Raw genomic sequence first — 9302 nt, 5'->3', positions numbered from 1 at the left:
GATCATACAACTCAACAATAAAAGAGCATATAATCCAATTTAAAAATGGGCAATAGACTTAAATAGATATTTCTCCAAAGAGGAAATGCAAATGGCCAAAAAACACATGAAAAAATATTCAATATCACTTGTTATTAGGGATATGCAAATCAATATGACAATGAGATATCATCTTACACTGCATAGAATGGCCATTATTAAAAAAATAGAAAGCAATAAGTGCTGGAGAGGATGTGGAGAAATAGGAACACTCCTTCACTGTTGGTGGGATTGTAAAATGATGCAGTCTCTGTGGAAGACACTTTGACGGTTTCTCAGGAAGCTAAATATAGAACTGATCCAACAATTCCTGTACTAGGAATACATCCAGAAGAACTGAAAACTGTGACAGGAACAGACATCTGTACAGCAGTGTTCCTAGCAGCATTGTTCACATTTACCAAAAGATGGAAACAACCCAAGGGTCCATCAAACAATGAATAGATAAACAAAATGTGTTATATACATATGATGGAATATTATGCTTCATTAAGAAGAAATGAAATTGGGACACATGATAATATGAATGAATCTTGAAGACATTATGCTAAGTGAAATAAGCCAGGACAAATATTGCACGGTCTAACTAATATGAATTAAATATGAAAAATAAATGAATGGAGTTAAAATGTAGAATATAGGTAATTAGGAGATAAGAGGAGGGCTATGAAGGAGTACTGATGCTTAACATATGTAGAAATTTTAATTAACTTGACCGTAATAGTTTGGAAAAGGATAGAGTTGATGGTAACACATTTTAGTGAGTAGCAGATGGTTTATAAAATCGGATTGTGGCTGAAAAAGGTAGTCTGGGGATTTAAATGTCAATTGAAAGAAATCTAGAGAATAATCTAGGGACTGAATAATACAGTGAGCTCAGAGGTGGATGAGAATTGTAGTTAATTGTGCAAATGCAAAAATGTCCTTCTGTGAACTCAAATGGATGCATGTCACTATTGCAGGGTGGAGAGAATGTGGAGAACATGGCGAAGATAGAATTGATGTAACCTATCCACATAGTTAACACAAATACTGTAATATTCTTGCCTCAAAATCAAAGATGTGCTGTGTTAATGATAGGGGGTATGGAAAAATATGCTAAATATACACTATGAGCCATAGTTATTCTGATGATATTATCGCATAATCTTTAACAATTGTTCCACAACTGTGTGGTATGTGATGAAGGCGTGCTGTATGGGAATTCTATACATGTGTATGATTGTTTTGTAAGTTCATAACTTCCATTTTATATATATATATATATATATATATATATGCTAAAGGCGTGATGCTCATATAAATGTAGAATGAACACTTGTCAAAGACTTATTAAACTTACTAATGGAGGGAAAAAGATAGATGGAAAAGCTGCTTCCTAGAGAATTAGTAGAGCAGAAATAAAAAGGCATTTGAAAATAGAGTATTATGTCTACAGGACAAAAATATAGAAGATATCAGGTAAATCCATAAAGTCTGGTTTTTAAGCAACAGTTAGTGACTTTCAAGTTAGTTAATAGTGAGTTAAATAAAGGAACATTCTGTTAGACAACTAATTAATGCTTGAGTAGGTTCTGTTAAATAATATTAAATATGACTTTGAAAAAAATATACAGCTTTTTCTTTGCCATATTTCTGTTTTAGATGCCTTTCCTAATATATATTATATATTTTATATATATTTCTTTTATCATTCAAGTAAAAATAATTTATTTCATTCTGATTTTTTCTTTGAAATTATTTCCTTTGAAATAATTGTTGTATGCTTCAAAACAAAATTAGTTTTTCCTAGTTACACTTTTATTACTAATTTCTACTTTATTTGCATTTGGCCAGAGAATGTACCTTCCATGATATCAGTTCTTGTACATTTGTTGGGATTTGCTATCTGACCATATATATAGTCAATTTTTATAGTCTTTTGCCTGTTCTTCAAAACGGGGTATTCTTCCAATTAGTGGTTGCACTGTAATATATATATCCACTAGACAAAGCTTATTAACTATATTGATCTAACCATTCTATACCTTTATTGATTTTTTGTATGTTTGATCTATCAGTTTCAGAGACAGTTATGTTAAAAATATTGTTATTTGCCTGGAACTGTCTATTTCTTCTTGGATATCTGTCAATATTTTAAAAAAATATTTTATGAACCTATGTTATTAGGTTCAGATAAACTTATGTTCCTTGTGAAGCAAGGTTCTATCCGTTAAGAAGTCTTTACCCAATGTTTTTTATAGTTTTTCCTAAAATTCTATTTTATTTGAATATCTGAAACAATTTCCTTTTAAAAAATTTTAATGAGCTTTAGAAAAATCTTTGTCCATTCCAAATTCTTTTTACCTTATGTTGCAAGATTATTCCTTTTAAAAAACATACATCTGGATTTTAATAATCAAGTTTTTGTCTTCACTCAGGAACATTTATTCCATTTAAATTTATTATTACTGTTGATATGAACATCAATGTATAACTGCCATACTTTTTCTTTTTATTTGCCATTGTTTTACTGTAGCTCTTTTCTAGCTTTACTTTGGATTTTTCTTTCTCACTTTACTTCTAGAATCTTGGTTATATTTAGATTTTAACTTCAGTATTCATTTCTTGTCACCTCATCAAAATTTCAAAAATAACTCCCATAGTTTATTTTTGTCAGAAGCAGATTTTAATGAATGTTTTGTTGCTTCATTTATTTATTACTATTTTTATTTTTTACAATTACTTGTTGAGTAATTATTTGCCAGACTTGTAGGAGTAAACAATAGGAAGTGTCTGCTTCCAGTAAATTAATTTAAACAGAGGGAGATGGGCAATAAACACATAGACAAATAATTACATGAAATGTTACCTTACAATAAATGCTAAGAATAAGAATAAACCAAGGTATATTTATTATCTCTGGGAGAGAATAAGTTTCTATTAAAAACAGAGACTAAAATGTAGTGGCTTAAATAAGACAGATGTTTTTGTCTCTCATGAAATAATTCATCATCTTCAATAAGTAAACTGTCACGATTGCTCCATTCACCACCATTTCCCAATGGGAACAAGATAAAAATAGTCCAGAATCTTTAATGCCCAGAAGTTGTAGCTTGGCCCAGATTATAATGTAGCTAAGCCTAGCTTCATGGGAGTCTGAAAAATGTAAAATGTAGTGTACTGTTTAGTTTCCATATTCCCAGATATAACTTCGTGGGAACAGCAATCTATTAATAAAAAAGAAAGGGAGAATGGATGTGAGGAGACAGATAGCAATCTATGCATCACATTACCCCACCCCGCTGGATAGTATAAACACATAGACAGACGGATGTTCAGTCTCTTCCCCATGAGAGATAGTGAAAACTTCCATCCCGTTACTTTGACAGCTCAAAGTCTGTGATCTCCAGGGGAAGAACAGTCCTCTCAATCAGGTCTAGTTTGGACTCAGATCACACTCATCATGTTCCAATCCCATAAATTTTTCTCCCTTCCTCCACACAAACACACAGACCAGCGTTCTTAACCAGGGATCCATGGATTAAAGATTTCAGGGGATGCATCTCTGACAAACGTGGAGCAGTTAATATCTGCTGCTAAGGTTTCCACTCTAGATGCAAGAAAAAGAAAGTCCTTGCTCTTTCTGTGTGGTTGTCACAGTCAAGATCGAATGGAGGAATACAGGAAATTCTGAAAACAGGGAGAAGGGGAAATAATATTTGCAACTCAGAAATAAACTTAAAAACAGAAAAAAAAAAAAAGACTTCAGAGCATCTGTGAGTTTAAATTGAAAAAAATCAACTTATTATCTCAATTTTCTCTGACCTCCAACTGAAATCTAGCATTTCCTTCAGGTATGAATGTATGCAATAAATTACAGTAGTATTCATTTCATATCACATTACAGTTGTTGCAAATCTCTAAAATCACTTACACTCATCCATACTTCGAAATTATGGTAGTTTTTAGATCTGACGCTGGTTGAGTATAATAAAACTGTCACTGCATTCTGAGATGAGGTCCATGGTTTTCACCTGACTGACAAAGGGGTCCACGGAACAAGAAAGCTCAAGAACCCCTGGCATAGATACATGCACATATATACACACACCATACTTATCTATTATACACTGGTAGAGTTAGAATGATCACCTTAAAAGAAAGCCCAAACACCTATGATAAGGCCAGGGAGGTGGTTGGTCAGTGGATGGGGGTGATAGTGGTGCAGTGATGTGATTGGGTCGACGGTGCTGGACTGTGAGGTGGAGAATGGTGGGGAGTTGGTTTGGGCTATGTATGAAACTGGGGGGAGGGCTGGAGGAAGGAACAGGTGAACTCTGGGGATTTGTATGTCTGTGGTTAAATCTACAATGGTGGGAATGTTCTTTTGGCAAATATGGCAGGGGGTTACTAGTGCTGGGTATGGGGGGGTAAGATATGCAGGATAGGGAACACTTGGGGCATGCCTCTATGGGATATGCAAATATTCATCTTGTCATAGTGTGCTGTATCAGTGGGTGGAGACTCACACAATAAATAAAATGATATTAAACTCCCATCCTGGGGAGTCCTGCTATGTTCCCAAATAGAGGGGCAGGAGTCTCTCATGAACACAGCAGTGTCTCATAAAAGAAGATGGACCAATACGTCAAGCCCTTAATATTAATGCATCTAACTATGAACATTATTCTTCAAAAATTGAAACTTGGTGGTTCCCACAGTTTCCAAAGGGAAGGGAGGAGAAGAATAGAATAGTTGGGAGAGAGGACATTTTTAGGGCATTGGAGTTGTTTTTCAGCATGATCTTGCAATGACAGATATAGGCCATTATGCATTTTGTTAGAACCTGTAAAAGTGTATGGTGCAAAATATGAACCATAATGTAAACCATCAACCATGATTAGTAGCAATGCTTCAATATTTGAATATCAATCATAATAAATGTACCTGTATTAGTCAGGGTTTTCTAGGAAAACAGAATCAACGGGAGATATTGTCAATAGTAAGAGATTTTATAAGAGTCTCTCATGTGACTGTGGGGATGCACAAGTCCAGGTTCCACCGGCAGGCTGCAAACCAGGGGCTCCAATTGAAGTCCAACGAAGCCCTTTGTGAGTTTCTAGGAGACATTGACTGTCCAAACATGAGCTAGGAAATTCTCACTCAATGCTGGAATCATTTCCCCTTTTAAGGCATTAAACTGATTGGATAAAGCATCACTCATTACTGATAGCAATCTCCCTGATTGATGTAATGTGATCAGCTATCTATGCAGCAAAGTCACTGGTGACTAAAGTCCATAAATGTCTGTGTATTACAATTAGCCAGTGCTTGCTTGACAAAACAACTGGGCACAATTACCTGGCCAAGCTGACGCATTAGCCTAACCATCACAATACCATACTCATGTAAGATGTTATTAATAGGGGAAAATGTGAGAAGGGGAAGGGGTGGGATATATGGGAATCCCCTACATTTTCTATGTGACTTTTCTGTAACCTAAAACTTCCTTGAAAATAAAGTGAAAAAAAAAAAAAACATTGGGGAAACATATGGGAGAAATTGTCACTGCACACAAAGATAACATCTTACAATGATGAAAGATACAATGAGAAATTTTTTAAATTTTTAATTATTTTGTTATTTTATTTCCTATTTTTATTTATTGCTTTTTTTGGCTTTGTTTTTGGGGAGGTTTTGGATAGCAGGAGGGTCACAACTGTGGCAGGGGAGGATCACTGGTGCCGGGTGTTGGTAATGGAGGATGTGTGGGGAGGGGTGCACCCCGGTCCTGTCTCTATGGTCTATGAATACGTTCAAGTAGTCATGGAATATTTTATCAGTGGGTGGAGACACACACAATAACAGAATATTGCATTCCCATCCTAGATGTCCTACCCTATCCTCTAACACAGCAACAAGAATCCCCTGAGTATATGGGCAGTGCCTAGCAAAAGATGACAGACCAATACACCAGGCTCTTGATACTGACAGTTGTACTTATGAAGCATTCTTGTGAAATTGAAACTTAGCCTGGTAGGATATACTGCCTAAGAGTTACCTCCTGAAAGCCTCCTTGTTGATCAAATGTGACCTCTCTCTAAGCCAAATTCAGCATATAAATGAATTACCTTTTCCCTGGTGTGGGACACGATTCCTGGATGAACCTTCCTCACATCAAGGGATTATTGCCAAGTACCAACTAGTGAAGCATTTGGAAAAAGTCCTTGACCAAAAAGTAGAAATATGAAGTACAAATGAGTTTTTATGGCTAAGAGATTTCAAAGTGAGTTGGGAGGTTATTCCAGAGGTTACAGTTATGCATTCCTCAGGGGGATCTGATTGACTGCCACTGTAAGCAATGCCTTAAGCAAGAGGGATCCTGAGAGCTCTAGAGACACCTAGACACTATAGGCAGGGCAGACAATCTCAGGAATTTAGTACCCTGTCAGTGGGCCTTACCTTGGAATATATGTTCCCCAATATAACAGAATTAGACTCATTTTAATTTCCCTACACATGGCTCTTCTGCCCCTTTTATTTGAACTGTATTTAGCACTATATTCATTAAATGTAAGTCCCAGAGTCTTAAATCTTCAGTCTGTTCATATGCCGGTTGAGCCCTGAATCTCAGCAGAGTTGCAACACCTACCCTCCAGTTTATTGGACTTGCCCAGGACAACTAACAAAATGATGATGGACAACACCCACCCCAAAATAGAAAGTGCCTACAATAGCAAGCAAGACAGGGGATCTAAGCCCCCTCTCATGGGATCTAAGCCCCCTCTCAGTCTGAAAAGAGTGGGCATCACCATCCCAAATCCTCAAGAGGGATGAACAAAAATAAGGGGGAATGCAACTATGGACTAAAGTAGATTTATTGTTAATCTAGCAATGGAAAACCTTGTAACATTGATATAAAGGCAATGGACATCATAGGTTCTGAGGGGACGGAGAGGGACGAATTGGTATAATGTGGTATTTTGGGGACATCAGAATTATCTTGCATGACATAGCAATGATGGATACAGGCCATTATATATTCTGTCAAAACCTGTAAAATTGTGTGGTACAAAGTGTAAGCTATAATTTAAACTATAGACCATGGTTAGCAGTGATGCTTTAATATATGTTCACCAATAGTAACAAATGTACCCCACTTTGAATGATGTTGTTAATGGAGAAAAATGTGGGAGTGGGAGGGGTGGGATATATGGGAATCCTCCTATATTTCTGTGTAACATTTATGTAATCTAAAGCTTCTTTCAAAAATAAAATTAAAAAAAGGAAACTTCCAAGTCTCCATAGTAGTTCTACCATCCTGGTGGGTGCAAATGATGAATATTCCATATTCTGACAGTGTAGTAGTTTTCTTGGTTTGTCCATCTGGCTACGTTTAGTTTATCTCTGACAGTAACTCCTTGGACATTATCTTCAATGGTCATGTATGAAATGGATGTTGGAAATGTTGCCATTCTTGGGAAAATATATACTTTATAGATCAATTCCTCCTGGGGCATAGTTGTAGACCTAAAGTTTGCTTCAGGGCATAAACAAACAAACAAGCACAAGTTATATAGATCTGATTTCTGGTTTTGTTTTTGTTTTCTTTGTTTAGTAGAAACCCTGGAAAATTTAGTTTCTTCTGGTTCTTTTACTTATCCAAAGACATTCCATTTTTCTAAGAGTTTCAATTAGAGCTGAAGGAGTCTTAGATACTGATCTTTATAACTAATCACAGGAGACTGTTAATCAAATATTTTGTCATCTCACAATATGAATAATAAAATTTACAAATATGATATCTAACCACAACACAAGTGCTAATTAAATGCTCTTTAATATGGGGTATTGTTCAGGATCACCTAATTACCAATATAATTTTCTATATTAAGTATTAGGAACCACAAAATATAGTGGTTAAAATAAGGTAAAAGTTTATTTTTCTAGTACAAAATACCCTAGAGTAGAGACATCTGGGCCTTATGGAAAACTCTATCTTCAATGTCTTACTGCTCATCTCCCCCTCTCAGTAATGGAATGCAAGGAAGATATAATTCTCTAAGAATCTTTCAGGAAACCATGCAGAATATGTACATATCACTTTCATACGTATTCTATTTATCCTGAACAGAATTTCATGACCATAAATAGCTGCAAGAGAATGAATGAAGTGTATTTTGTACCTAGTTGTTACAACACAGGAGCTTCTATTACTGTTAAAGAAGTGAAGTACATATGTTTTACATATGTAAAACAGCCATTTTACCTGAACAAAGAAACAGGGGAGTATAGCAAGTCAATGTCTAGTCAGAAAATATATTCTCAAATAGAGATGTAATTACTACAGGGAATTTGTATAAACGTATTGGAAAATCTGGAGCCCTGCAAAAGGAAAGTATCTTACTATGGGATCAGGAAGCTCCTACCCACCCCAGGATCTGTTGGAAAGGGAAAAGATTTTCATCATAAATAAACTACTATTTTCTTTGTCTTGAGATGCAATGTGGGAAGAGAATTCTATCCTGAGAAGAAAAAGCTGCTATTGCCTTTGGGCTAGAGACAATGGAGTCCACACTTGCTTAAGAAAATTCTGGAAAGGAGTCGCAGGAATATTTGTACTGTAATTACTGGAGCATCCAGCCACTTTTGCTAGTGCTATGGATCTACTTTCACCAATGTTGAAACGACAGTTACAGGCTATTAGAATGTAACTGCTGCCAATGTCTGTGCCATGTGGAGCAGAATGATTTCTACATTTTATGCACTTTCTAGTAGGTCACTGATATCGCCAGGTGGAAGAAGCATATTGGAACTATTTGGCAATAGAGACTAGGAAGTGTAGTTCGAAGATTTGGAGGTATCCAGTTTCAGCAGTATAGAAGAGAATACTTGAAAGTATGAGTGGGGACTAAAATATAACAGGGCCGAATATATTTTAGATAGGGTAATCAGAAAAATAACCTGATTAAATGATATTTGAGCACAGCCCTGAATGAAATTAGGGCCAGGTCATGTGGAAATTAGGGGAGAAAAAGGGAAAGAAGAAGACCTGGAAATGTATGTGGCATGGAAGACATTGTAATTGCAAATCAATGAATAAGGTGGCAGAGAGACAATTGAGGGCCGGAATCTTCAAAGCTCATAGTGAGGACTCTGGATTTTATTTTCAGTAAAATGGGAGGCCATTGGAAGAGGAAAAGGTTGCATTTTTATTAATGTAAAGAGTTGAGTTATCAGAAGGTCTGGGACTTACTGGATATTCAAATGTGTTACAAAGA

General features: G+C 35.8%; 1 non-coding gene across 1 annotated transcript; it reads left to right on the top strand.

Moving 5' to 3' along the window:
* Window positions 1-3578: 3578 nt before the first annotated feature.
* Window positions 3579-3707, top strand: LOC111762071 (small nucleolar RNA SNORA31). The gene has a single exon (XR_002795282.1). It is a non-coding gene; the product is annotated as a small nucleolar RNA SNORA31 (small nucleolar RNA).
* The last annotated feature ends 5595 nt before the right edge of the window (window positions 3708-9302 follow it).

Source organism: Dasypus novemcinctus, chromosome 12 (assembly GCF_030445035.2).
Source record: "Dasypus novemcinctus isolate mDasNov1 chromosome 12, mDasNov1.1.hap2, whole genome shotgun sequence".
Taxonomy (NCBI): Eukaryota; Metazoa; Chordata; class Mammalia; order Cingulata; family Dasypodidae; genus Dasypus; species Dasypus novemcinctus.
This window is presented reverse-complemented; position numbering and strand designations above follow the sequence as displayed.